General features: G+C 48.7%; 1 pseudogene; it reads right to left on the bottom strand.

Moving 5' to 3' along the window:
• Window positions 1–6,177: 6,177 nt before the first annotated feature.
• Window positions 6,178–10,995, bottom strand: LOC118715359 (annotated as a pseudogene).
• Between the last annotated feature and the right edge of the window lie 1,247 nt (window positions 10,996–12,242).

Here is a 12,242-nt window from a genome sequence, read left to right as displayed (position 1 = left end):
CTCCGGGTGCGGGGACGTGGGGGCGCAGGCCGCGTGGGCCCGGCAGCCCCTGCGCTGCTGCTCATCTGCATACGCCACGCCCCCGGCCTGACAGCCCGGCGCCTGGTCTCCTGGGTCCGATCCGGGCCCTGCGCGCTGCTGGCCGCGAGGGGACGAGGGCCGGACCCGGGAGGGGGCCCGGGGCTCGCCGCCCCCGCCGCCCCGCAGCTGTCACGGCCCCTCCCCCCCGGGGGTGCGGGCCGGGCGGGGCTCGCTGTCCCTTCCGGCCCCGGAAACCACACGCACCCGTGTCCGTTCCTCTCGGCGCCCAGAAACGGCGCCCTCCCGTGGCCGCTCGGCTCAGACGGAGGCCCCGTCGGGCCGCGGGGCCGGGACCGGGGGCGGGAGAGCGGCCCCGGCGTCCGTGGGGGGTGGGGGGGAACACGGGCTGGGAGGGGGCGCGTCTGGGAAACGGACGGAGAGAAACGGCCCCTCCGGGCCTGCTGTCACCCTGCAGACAGTAAATTCATACTGTGTTACTAAGTATTTTAAGGTAGTTTTCATCACTTTGTAAAGAAGCCAAATAAATAATTAAAACTTTTATTTTTTAAAATATATTTTATTGATTGTTTTACATAGAGGAAGATAGAGGGATAGAGAGTTATTAATAGAAACATCCATGAGAGAGAAACATTGATCAGCTGCCTCCTGCACACCCCTCCCGGCCACACACACACACACTGGGGATGTGCCCGCAACCAAGGTACATGCCCTTGCCCGGAATCGAACCTGGGACCTTTCAGTCCGCAGACGGATACTCTATCCACTGAGCCAAACTGGTTTTTGGCTAGAACTTTTAGAGCTCAAAGTTAATATAATAAATCAGTGAACCAATTATAGGTATCCCAAAATAATTAGTTCTGCTCAGGCTACCAAAATAAATCGTGTACAATAAAAGTCTGATATGCAAATTGTTATTCCAACACACAACATGACTGCCCCCTTGTGGATACAAGATGGCCGCAAAAAGATGGGCTGCAGGGGAGGGCAGTTAGGGACAACCAGACCTGCAGGGGAAGGCAGTTAGGAGTGACTACGCCAGCAGGAGATGGCAGTTGGGGGTGATCAGGCCTGCAGGAAAGGACAGTTAGAGGCAACCAGGCTGGCAGGGGAGGGCAGTTAGGGGTGACCATGCCAGCAGTGGAGGGCAGTTGTGGGTGATCAGGCTGGCAGGGGAGTGGTTAGGGGGTTGATCAGACTGGCAGGCAGAAGTTGTTAAGGATAATCAGGCAGGCAGACAGATGAGCAGTTGGGAGCCAACAGTCCTGGATTGTGAGAGGGATCCCAAATTGGAGAGGGTGCAGGCTGGGCTGAGGGATACCCCCCCATGCATGAATTCCATGTACCAGACCTCAAGTAAATTAATTAAAAAATTAGAAGCTTATATACAAGAAGGTATTTTACAACTACAGACACAAAAAAGAAAGAAAGAAAGAAAGAAAGAAAGCTTTAAACATGTGATATTTCCTTAGAAGAATCTTCCTTAAAATTGTTTATTAGTTATTGTATAAGCAAAGTAAGAATGGCAGGGGAAAGAAAACAATCTAAAAAATTGGTATTAAATCTGTTTAATATCTTTAATAATTCTACTATTTCTATATACTTCCATAAAAGGGCATTACAACTCAGTTTATTGCAAAAATTTTTATTTTTATTTTTTAAAATATATTTTATTGATTTTTACAGACAGAAAGGGAGAGGGATAGAAAGTTAGAAATATTGATGAGAGAGAAACATCAATCAGCTGCCTCCTGCACACCCTCTACTGGGAATGTATCTGCAACCAAAGTACATGCCCTGGACTGGAATTGAACCTGGGACCCTTCAGTCAGCAGGCTGATGCTCTATTCACTGAGCCAAACCAGCTAGAGCCAAACACATATTTTTATTTATTTATTTATTTATTTTTAATATATTTTATTGATTTTGTACAGAGAGGAAGGGAGAGAGATAGAGAGTTAGAAACATCGATGAGAGAGAGTCATCGATCAGTTGCCTCTTGCACACCCCCTACTGGGGATTTGCCCGCAACCAAGGTACATGCCCTTGACCGGAATCGAACCCGGGTCCCGTCAGTCCCCAAGCCGACGCTCTATCCATTGAGCTAAACCGGTCCCGGCGCCAAACACATATTTTTAAAAAGTCTACCCAAATGTTGCAGATATAATACCTTTTATTTATTGGCACTATACTATAAAGCACAATAAAAAACATCTAATTTAAATAAATGTTAGCCCTGTTTTGATCAAGAATACTATTGTATGTGTACAATATAGGTTGTTTTACAGCATATACTAGATTGCCAAACTTCAAACGGCAATATGCTTGCTAACTTTTGGATTTTATTTATTCATTCATGTATTTATTTATTAAAATATATTTTATTGATTTTTTACAGAGAGGAGGAGAGAGGGATAGAGAGCTAGAAACGTCGATGAGAGAGGAACATAGACCAGCTGCCTCCTGCACACCCCCCACCGGGGATGTGCCCTCAACAATGTACATGTTTCTGACCGGAATTGAACCTGGGGCCTCTCAGTTCGCAGACCAACGCTCTATACACTGAGCCAAACCGGTTCCAGCTAACTTTTGGACTTAAAGTTGTCCAGCTAGCTGTTTCTTGTCACCCTGGAGAGTAGGATGGCATGGAATGTTGGGAGACTGACTTGTCCCCGCCACTTCCTTTCTCACAGTTGACTCCGCTGTGGTAGAACACTCATATCCTTAAGATGTAAGGCTTGGCAAAAGGCCTCCCACAAAGCCTCTGGATCTCACAATGTGGCTCTGTTTGACGAATTCCGAGGCCTCTTAGTGGTGGTGCTGATTTCGGGTGCTGCCTTGTTTGCTTGTTTCTTCACCTGTCTTTTTGCTTGGTTTATAGCTTTTTCAACTTTTTTCCATTCAGTTTGTGCATAGCCACTGTAACTAGCAATCTGAAGGAGAAGAAAGCCACCACTTAGTGCAGTTGCTGCTAGTTTCCAACTTTTTTTTTTTTAAATATAATTTATTGATTTTGTACAGAGAGGAAGGAAGAGATATGATAGAGAGTTAGAAACATCGATGAGAGAGAGTCATAGATCAGCTGCCTCTTGCACACCCCCCACTGGGGATATGCCCGCAACCAAGGTACATGCCCTTGACCGGAATCGAACCCGGGACCTCTCAGTCCCCAAGCTGACGCTCTATCCATTGAGCCAAACCGGTTTTGGCTAGTTTCCACCTTTCTGAAACAGAAATCCTGCACACCAGCCAGTCACTCCACCCACTGCAATCTGGGTGGCTACTGAGTATTTTTCTGCCGTAGGTCCTGAACTCTGGCCAAACACATGATTCCACCGGCGGTGTCTTCTTGCATACTCACTTCAATCCAACACTTCATCAGAGTCACATCTCTTTCATATTCTTGCAGAGGGGATTACAAGCCTTCAGCAGCCAGTCTGTTTTTACTTTCTTTCTTTCTTTTTTTTTTTTTTATAAGTTTTTATTGTTCATATTATTACAAATGTTCCTTCTTTCCCCCCCCCCCACCATTGCTCTCCTCCACCAGGTTCCCACCCCGCCCTCTGCCCTTTCCCCTCTCCCCATTGTCCTCATCCATAGGTGCACAGTTTATGTTCAGTCTCTTCCCACACTCCCCTCTCCCCTTTTCCCCAAGAATTGTCAGTTCACTCCCCTTCCATACCTCTGATTCTATTATATTCAACAGTTACTATTGTTCATCAGATTTTTTTAATTTCCTTGGTTTTTAGATTCACTTGTTGATAGTTACGTATTTGTTGTTCATAATTTTTATCTTTGTTTACTTTCTCTTCTGAAAGAACCCCCTTCAGCAATTCATATAATTCTGGTTTGGCGGTGATGAACTCCTTTAGCTTTTTTTTATTAGTGAAGCTCTTTATCTGGCCTTCAATTCTGAGTGATAGCTTTGCTGAGTAGATTATTTTTGGCTGTAGGTTCTTGCTATTCATCACCTTGAATATTTCTTGCCATTCCCGTCTGGCCTGCATGGTTTCTGTTGAGAAGTCAGCTGACAATCGTATAGGTGCTCCTTTATAGGTTACTACCTTCTTTGCTCTTGCTTCTTTTAATATTCTCTCTTTGTCTTTTGCTATTGGAATTTTTTTTTTAAATATATTTTATTGATTTTGTACAGAGAGGAAGGGAGAGAGATAGAAAGCTAGAAACATCGATGAGAGAGAGTCATCGATCAGCTGCCTCTTGCACACCCCCTACTGGGAATGTGCCCGCAACCAAGGTACATGCCCTTGACCGGAATTGAACCCGGGCCCTTCAGTCCCCAAGCCGACGCTCTATCCATTGAGCCAAACCGGTCTCGGCTGCTCTTGGAATTTTAATAATGATGTGTCTCGGTGTGATCCTCTTTGGATTCCTTTTGTTTGGAGTTCTGTGCACTTCCTGGACTTGTAAGTCTAATTCTTTCACCAGGTGGGGAAAGTTTTCTGTCACTATTTCTTTCAGTATGTTTTCGATATCTTGCTCTCTCTCATCTTCTGGGACCCCCATAATTCTGATGTTGGTTCGCTTGAAGTTGTCCCAGAGGTTTCTTACATTATCTTCAACTTTCTGGATTCTCTTGCCTTCTAGCTTCTGTGGAGGAGTGTCTTTTGGCTCTTTATGTTCCAAATCTTTGACTTGATTCTTGCGATCTTCCCTTCTGTTTTTAGGACTCTGTAAAATATTTTTTATTTCAGACAATGTATTCTTTTTTTTTTTTTTTTTAAATCTTCAAGTAAGGATTTAAAAAATATATATATTTTATTGATTTTGTACAGAGAGGAAGGGAGAGAGATAGAGAGTTAGAAACATCGATGAGAGAGAGTCATCGATCAGCTGCCTCTTGCACACCCCCTACTGGGGATGTGCCCACAACCAAGGTACATGCCCTTGACCGGAATTGAACCCGGGTCCCCTCAGTCCCCAAGCCGACGCTCTATCCATTGAGCTAAACCGGTCCCGGCGACTTCAGACAATGTATTCTTTATTTCTTGTTGATCCCTTATCATTTCTTGATGACTCCTTATTAATTCTAGTTGATCTCTTTTCATATCCTCATAGGCCTTATCCATCTTTTCTAGGAAATTCTTGAAAAACCTTATAAGCGTAGATTTGAACTCTATATCCAGACGCTTTTTGTCCTCCATTTCTTTCCTTTGTGATCTATTTTGTTGTCGCATTTTGCAGTTACAGATGGGACTGGGTTTCAGGGTGGGGCCTGCAGCTTTGGCTTCCGTCAGCCCCGCCCTATGCGGGTCCTTCAGTGCTCGCTGCTGCCAGCGCCTCTGAGAGAAAGGTGCCCTCAATTTTCGCCTGCTGCCAAACAGTCTATGCTCTCCACAATGAGCCCGGTATTGGGGTTCAGTTCAGTTGGAAGTGGAGTTGGAGGTGGCGTTCAGAGCAGTCTGGAGCCCCAGTCTCCTTCCCGTCAGGGCACTCCCGCGGCACAGCCGACGGTCCCTTCTCTGCGCGCAGTGTGTGCGCGTCGCCGGGACCTCCTTTCGCCTCTCCCCGGGGTTCTGCCTTACAGCCCGGCTCCCTATGGCTGAGCCTGAGTCCCCGGGGTGTGGCCTAAAACTGGGGTTCAGAGCAGTCGGGGGCCCAGCACAGTCGGAGTTTTATCTCCTTTCCGCTCGGGAACGCCCGCCAGGCACTCCACCTCCCCCTCCTCTCCGGCTCCGTCCTCTCGGCGCGCCGCGTCTCCGTACCTTGGCTTTTCCAGCTCCTCCGCGCCTCCTTCTGGTTTTCTCCTTGCTTCTCGCTGTAGAATTTCCAGTCAGTCAACCTTCCTGTAGTTCTGAGCAATGTCCGTTTTATATTTTAGTTGTATTTTATTGAAATTGTTGTGCGCGGCTGCGGCTAGGTGTTCACCTGGGCGCAGCCATCTTGGATCTCCCCTCTACAATCTGTTTTTACTTTCTTAACATCTCTTTTTGTTGTTGTTGGGTCTCAATTGAATCCAGAACAGGCATAGACAGTCAACGTAAGAACATCCAAACCTGTAGAGATGTTTTCTAACAGTCTATTTGATCCATATGCATGATGAGGGACAAAATTTCAAGCGCTTCTGGTTACAGTTATTTAGGTAATTCTGAATTCTCCTCTTTACAGTATCATCAACCATCATTTCTCCACTTTATCCATGAAGGCTATAAGGAGTATCAAATTCCTCTTTAAAATTAAGATCTATGTTGTCTGATTTCCTTTTTTTTTTTCCCCCCCAGCTGCTGTTTATTGACATACAGGTAGGCTCTATAGCAACAGGCCTAGAGGCGGCTACAGTAGTGAGAATAATGAAGGTGGAGGATGGAGTTTGTCTGCAGTGACAGCTGAGTGGAGTGCAAGAACAGAGGCACATAGTGCACGAGATGGGAGTGGGGAAGACTGAGGGGACTGGAGAAGCCAGTGAAGGCCAGGGCCAGACAGAGTCTGCTGAGACTGGAACCACTGCCCTCTCTAGCCGGCTGTCTTCTGACCCAGGCCAGGCTTGGAAGTTGTCTGAGTGTTCATCTCTACAGGAACTGTAGTGCCAGTGGGTCTTGATCTGGCATCTAGAAGGGTTCAGCTATCTGGAAAAAGGCTGTGTGTAGATTAAATAAGAGTCCAGAGACAAAAGATAATTTTGAAAGGCATTGGGGGTCAGAGGAGCCTAGCTAAAGAAACTAAGTTCTCCTTGTCTCAGGACCCCTTGCTTTTTATTAACGCAATTTGTCCTAAGGCAAGGTGGAGATATATACTTTATTTTATTTATATTTTATTGATTTTACACCTCCCACTGGGGATGTGACCGCAACCAAGGTACATGCCCTTGACCGGAATCGAACCTGGGTCCGCAGGCCGATGCTCTGTCCACAGAGCCAAACCAGCTAGGGCGAGATATATACTTTAAAGCAGGGGTCCTCAAACTTTTTAAAGTGGGGGCCAGATCACGGTCCCTCAGAGAGCTGGAGGGCCGGACTATATGAACTACTAATTCCTACTGTAACACCTCGGCTGCACTCACTGCCCAAAAAACCTGGCGGGCTGGATCAGACTCCTCTGCGGGCCGCATGTGGCCCATGGGCTGTAGTTTGAAGACCCCTGCAGGGTAGGGTTTCATACAAAAGCTTTGTCAGATTGGGGAATTGCCTTTGGCTATTCAGGTGTTTGGGCAATAGGAGGCAATAACATGTAGATTAAGATGTCCTGGAAAGAAAAAAAAAAGATGCCTGAAAGGGCAGGGCGGGCGAGGATGAGCTCCCAACTCCGCCCCTAGGGCGGAGTTATCCCTAGCCCTCAAAACCCCTGGACGGGGAGAAATTCGCTCTCTTCCGCCATGCTGCCGGCATGAGTGGGAGGAGCCCATTGCTAGCATGGTACAGGCTCTTTTGTTTGTTGCATCGGACTCGGCTCCCTGGTGGTCCTTGGGGATCACGAAGTCTGGGCATAACAATGCCCTGAGCTGTCTGACAGCAAACAATCAATTTAATGCATCCTTTTCAGATTTGGGGAAATGCCTTTAGCCATTCCCTATAGGTGACAACATTTGTGACTCAGTCTTCGTTGAGTTCCCAAGTTCCATCAACCTTTTGATGAAACTTTTGCAATTATGACACGCTGGAATTGGCTTCCGGGAGAACTGAAAGGAGTGCACAGAGGAGAAGCAGGAGCTTTGCCCTCTATGTTCAGCTTTGGAGCCTCCAGGCCTGCACCCCTGCCTGTCTTGTTTGGGTATGGCTGTGAGATGGGCAGCCTGGCTCTGGATTACAACTCAGCTGAGCAGTGTCTTAAAAATAGCCATGCTTCCCCTCACTGGCTTGGTTCAGTGGAAGATGTAGGGAGCGGTTATAGGGTTAAGCCTTGGACTGACCTGCTGGCAAAGTCGCAAACATGTCCCAGCGTGGAGGGCACAGTCCTCTAAGCATAATTAAGCTTGATCTTGTAACTGCTCCCTAGATCTTTCCAGGATGGCTAATGGGCTGTGGGAGGGGCAGCAAGTGCTGCCAAAACAAGTGAAACTTATAAGAACATTGTAAACTACTTTATTTGCCCCTGACTATAAATAAAGCATCAACTTTGCAGTCTGGATCTGTTCTGTGGCCTCAGCAAGGCGAAGATCCACTTAGACCCAGCTTATTCTCTTGTCTGTCTTTTTTTCCCCCCAACCTTCACCGCCCTCCCTCAGGCTCACCGAACTCTTGACTGTGCTGGCGCGGCACAGAAAGTGTCAGCCTGTGGACTGAAGGGTTCCTGGTTCGATTCCGGTCAAGGGCACATGCCTGGGCTGTGGGCTCCAACCTCAGGGTGGGACATGCAGGAAGCAGCCAATCAATGATTCTCTCTCATTATTGATGTTTCTATCTCTTTCTCTCCCTCTCCCTTCCTCTCTGAAATCAATAAAAATTTAAAAAACATTTTTTAAAAAAATAGCCATGCTTCAGAGGCCTTAGTTTTCTTCCCTGGAGCCCCAGCCCATCGGTGCCACACTACAGCCCCAAGTGAGCACTGCAGGCATCGCTGGCCTGAGGGATGGGTTGGGGGACGGGAGGGGGCAGGGGCTGAAAGAGGGCCTCTGAGGCCCACCGCGGCACAGGCACTGCTCGAATGGTGGTAGTGAAGCCAGAGCCACCTGGTCAGCACGATGACCACATCTTTCTTCTTCTTCTTCTTTTTTTTTTAATATATATATTTTATTGATTTTTTACAGAGAGGGAGAGGGATAGAGAGCTAGAAACATCGATGAGAGAGAGTCATCAATCAGCTGCCTCCTGCACACCCCCTACTGGGGATGTGCCCGCAACCTAGGCACATGCCCTTGACCGGAATCGAACCCAGGACCCTTCAGTCCACAGGCCGACACTCTATCCGCTGAGCCAAACCGGTTCCGGCCACATCTCCCTTCCTGAAGAAGCCTCGGGCCTTGCCAACATGCATGGCCAAGTTCACCAGGTGGTCCAGGTCCTCAGCCCAGGCCTGCTGCGCTGGGTGCTTACACACCACAGGGAAGATGCCTCAGTGTAGGTGGGCCTGGCCAGCTGTCTGCTGACTACGAGTCACAGCAATGATGGGAGCACCGGGGCGGTGCCTGGCCACCTGGTGAGCAGACCTGCCAGACTTGGTGAGGACAATTATGGCCCCGCTGCAGCACTTGAAGGAGGCCCCTATGGCAACCGTGGCGGTGGCTGGGGGGAAGGGGAGGGCGCTGGTAATGGGGGCCAGGCGGCGGAGTTCCTCAAATAATTGCAAGTGGTAGATGGCGGCCTCTGCCTCCCGGCAATCAGGTGCTGCATGCGCACAGCCTCCAGGGGTAGTCAGTCCCCTTTGGCCGTCTCCCCAGACAGCACGATGCAGTCAGCTCCGTCCAGGACTGCATGGCCCACATCCCTGCCTCCGGCCTGGTGGGCGAGGCTTCTGGATCATGCTCTCCACATCTGCGAGGCACAGGTGACAGGCTTCCCAGCTCGGTTGCACCGCCCGACCATCATCTTTTGAGCAAGGAAGACCTTCTCTGTAGGAATCTCAATGCCGAGATCGGCACGAGCCACCACGATGCCATCACTGGTTTCCAGGATCTCCTCAAACCTCCAAGCTCCTTCAAGAGTTTCCATTTTGCTGATTATCTTTTATTTAAAAAAAAATGTATTTTATTGATTTTTTACAAAGAGGAAGGGAGAGAGATAGAGAGCTAGAAACGTCGATGAGAGAGAAACATCGACCAGCCGCCTCCTGCACACCCCCTGCCGGGGATGTGCCCACAACCAATGTACATGCCCCTGACCGGAATTGAACCTGGGACCTTTCAGTCCGCAGACCGACGCTCCACCACCGAGCCAAACAGGTTTGGGCTTTGCTGATTATCTTAATGTTCTTTCCTTTTCCCCCCAGATGCCTTGTGTATGAAAGACTCAAACACCATACCTACATTCTGCTCAACCGCAAACTTCAGATCCTGGATGTCCTTTTCTGACTGGCAGGCATGTCCACAGCAGGCCCGGGGGCGGGTCACACCCTTCTCCACCTCAGTTACCAGGAGGTCAGCGCCTTTCTTTCTTTTCTTTTTTCTTTTTATTTTTAAAAATATATTTTATTGATTTTGTACAGAGAGGAAGGGAGAGAGAGAGTTAGAAACATCGATCAGCTGCCTCTTGCACACCCCCTACTGGGGATGTGCCCGCAACCAAGGTACATGCCCTTGACCGGAATCGAACCTGGAACCTTTCAGTCCGCAGGCCGATGCTCTATCCATTGAGCCAAACCGGTCTCGGCTCTTTTCTTTTTTTAATATATTTTTATTGATTTTTTACAGAGAGGAAGGTAGAGGGATAGAGAGCTAGAAACATCGATGGGAGAGAAACATCGACCAGCTGCCTCCTGCACACCCCCCATTGGGTACGTACCCACAACCAACGTACATGCCCTTGACCGGAATTGAACCTGGGACCTTTCAGTCCGCAGGCCGATGCTCTATCCACTGAGCCAAACCGGTTTCGGCGGAAGTCAGCGCCTTTCTCCTTCTCCTGCGGAGAAAGAAGTCCACCATCCGCGTAGATCTTGCTGCCCGCTCCCACCACCTTGCAAACATTCCTGTAGTCCAGCCACAGGGTGTTTTCGTCACACTTTTCCCTGCCGGCGTCATGCAGCGTGACCTTGAGAGCGGCCCCTTGCTGCAGCTCCACCTCCGCGGAGCCGCGGCCCTTGATGAGCCCGGTTCGGAGCTCAGGTCCCCCAGTGTCCAGGGCCACAGCTCTCAGTGGCCGCTTGATGGTCTCTGCGTGGCGCTCGTGAGTTCCAGGAGAAAAATTCATGGGAGCCACATTGATTCCAGGTTTAATCATCTCCACCGATGGGACAGGTGATGCCCGTGTTCCAGGCCACGAGGGGCGGCGAATGAATGTCCAGGCGGCACAGGAGCCCCAGGAGCGTGTCAGCCACGGCTGCGGGCTGACACGAGGGCGGCCCCATGTCGCTTTGGGGCTTCCACGTGGCCTCTGAGGTCCTCTGGCGGGTCCGGCTGGAGCTGCACAGATGGGAGGTTCGGAGGCTCTGGAGGCTTCGCTGTCTGATAATATACTGTCCAAAACTTGACAGTAACCCAATTGACTTAACCTGAAGTTAAGTATGTTCTCTTAATTTCAGACTTTCAGGTAGTTGTAAGGAAAGTACAAAGAATTCCCAGATTCCCCAAATGTACACATTATCACATTTGCATAGTCCTTCCTCTTTACACACACACACACACACACACACATATATATATATACATCTCATTTTGTCTTAATCCATTTGTGTAAGTTGCAGATATGATGCCTCTTAACTCTTAAACACTTCAGTGTGAATTTCCTAAAACCAAATAATTCTCTTAAATCTTCATTACAATAAGAAAGATCAGAAAGTTAACTCTGATATTATATTTATCTAATCCTTTATTCATATTCCACAAGTTGTGCCAGGAATGTCCTTAATTTAAAAAGGAAATTCAAAATAACGTGTTGCACTCCGGGCACGTTTCTTTAGACTTCTTTAATCTGGAAAAGTTCCTGGGTCTTTGCATCACACACTATTGGACACTTGGAATCACAGGCCTACCGAATGCCCCTTAATTTAGGTTTGTCTAATTACTGGGGTTAGGTTGTGCACTTTTGGCAAGAAATACCAATCGTGTCACTCTCACATCGCTGTTTCTCTCTCGCTCTTCCGATCTCTGTTTCTGACCCTCCCCCTCTATCAATCTCCCAATAAATATTCTGGCGTGAGGATTAACAACTACTATTACTACTACTACATGCTGCAGTAGTTTCCCCATCGTCGCAGCTGGACCCTCCCTCACCCTGTCATCTGCAGCCTGACCTCCTGCCTGGCTTTGCTGCTGCACAGGGCAGCACACAGTCCGAGCTTTGTGCTCACCACCACCTTTGTGCTCACCTCCGGGGGGAAGTGCCGTTAGCCTTAGCCTCAGGAAGGACCCTTCTTTTTTCCCCCCCTCCCCTTTTTATATATATATATATTTTATTGATTTTACACAGAGAGGAATTGAGAGGGACAGAGAGTTAGAAACGTCAATGAGAGAGAAACATCGACCAGCCGCCTCTTGCACACTCCTCACCCGGGATGTGCCCGCAGCCAAGGTACATGCCCTTGACCAGAATCGAACCCGGGACCTCCGCAGGCCAACGCTCTATCCACTGAGCCAAACCGGTCCCGGCTCCCCC

The sequence above is a fragment of the Pipistrellus kuhlii genome, unplaced genomic scaffold (genome assembly GCF_014108245.1).
Source record: "Pipistrellus kuhlii isolate mPipKuh1 unplaced genomic scaffold, mPipKuh1.p scaffold_m20_p_1, whole genome shotgun sequence".
Taxonomy (NCBI): domain Eukaryota; kingdom Metazoa; phylum Chordata; class Mammalia; order Chiroptera; family Vespertilionidae; genus Pipistrellus; species Pipistrellus kuhlii.
Note: the sequence above shows the minus strand (reverse complement) of the source record. Positions and strands in the feature narration are given on the sequence as shown.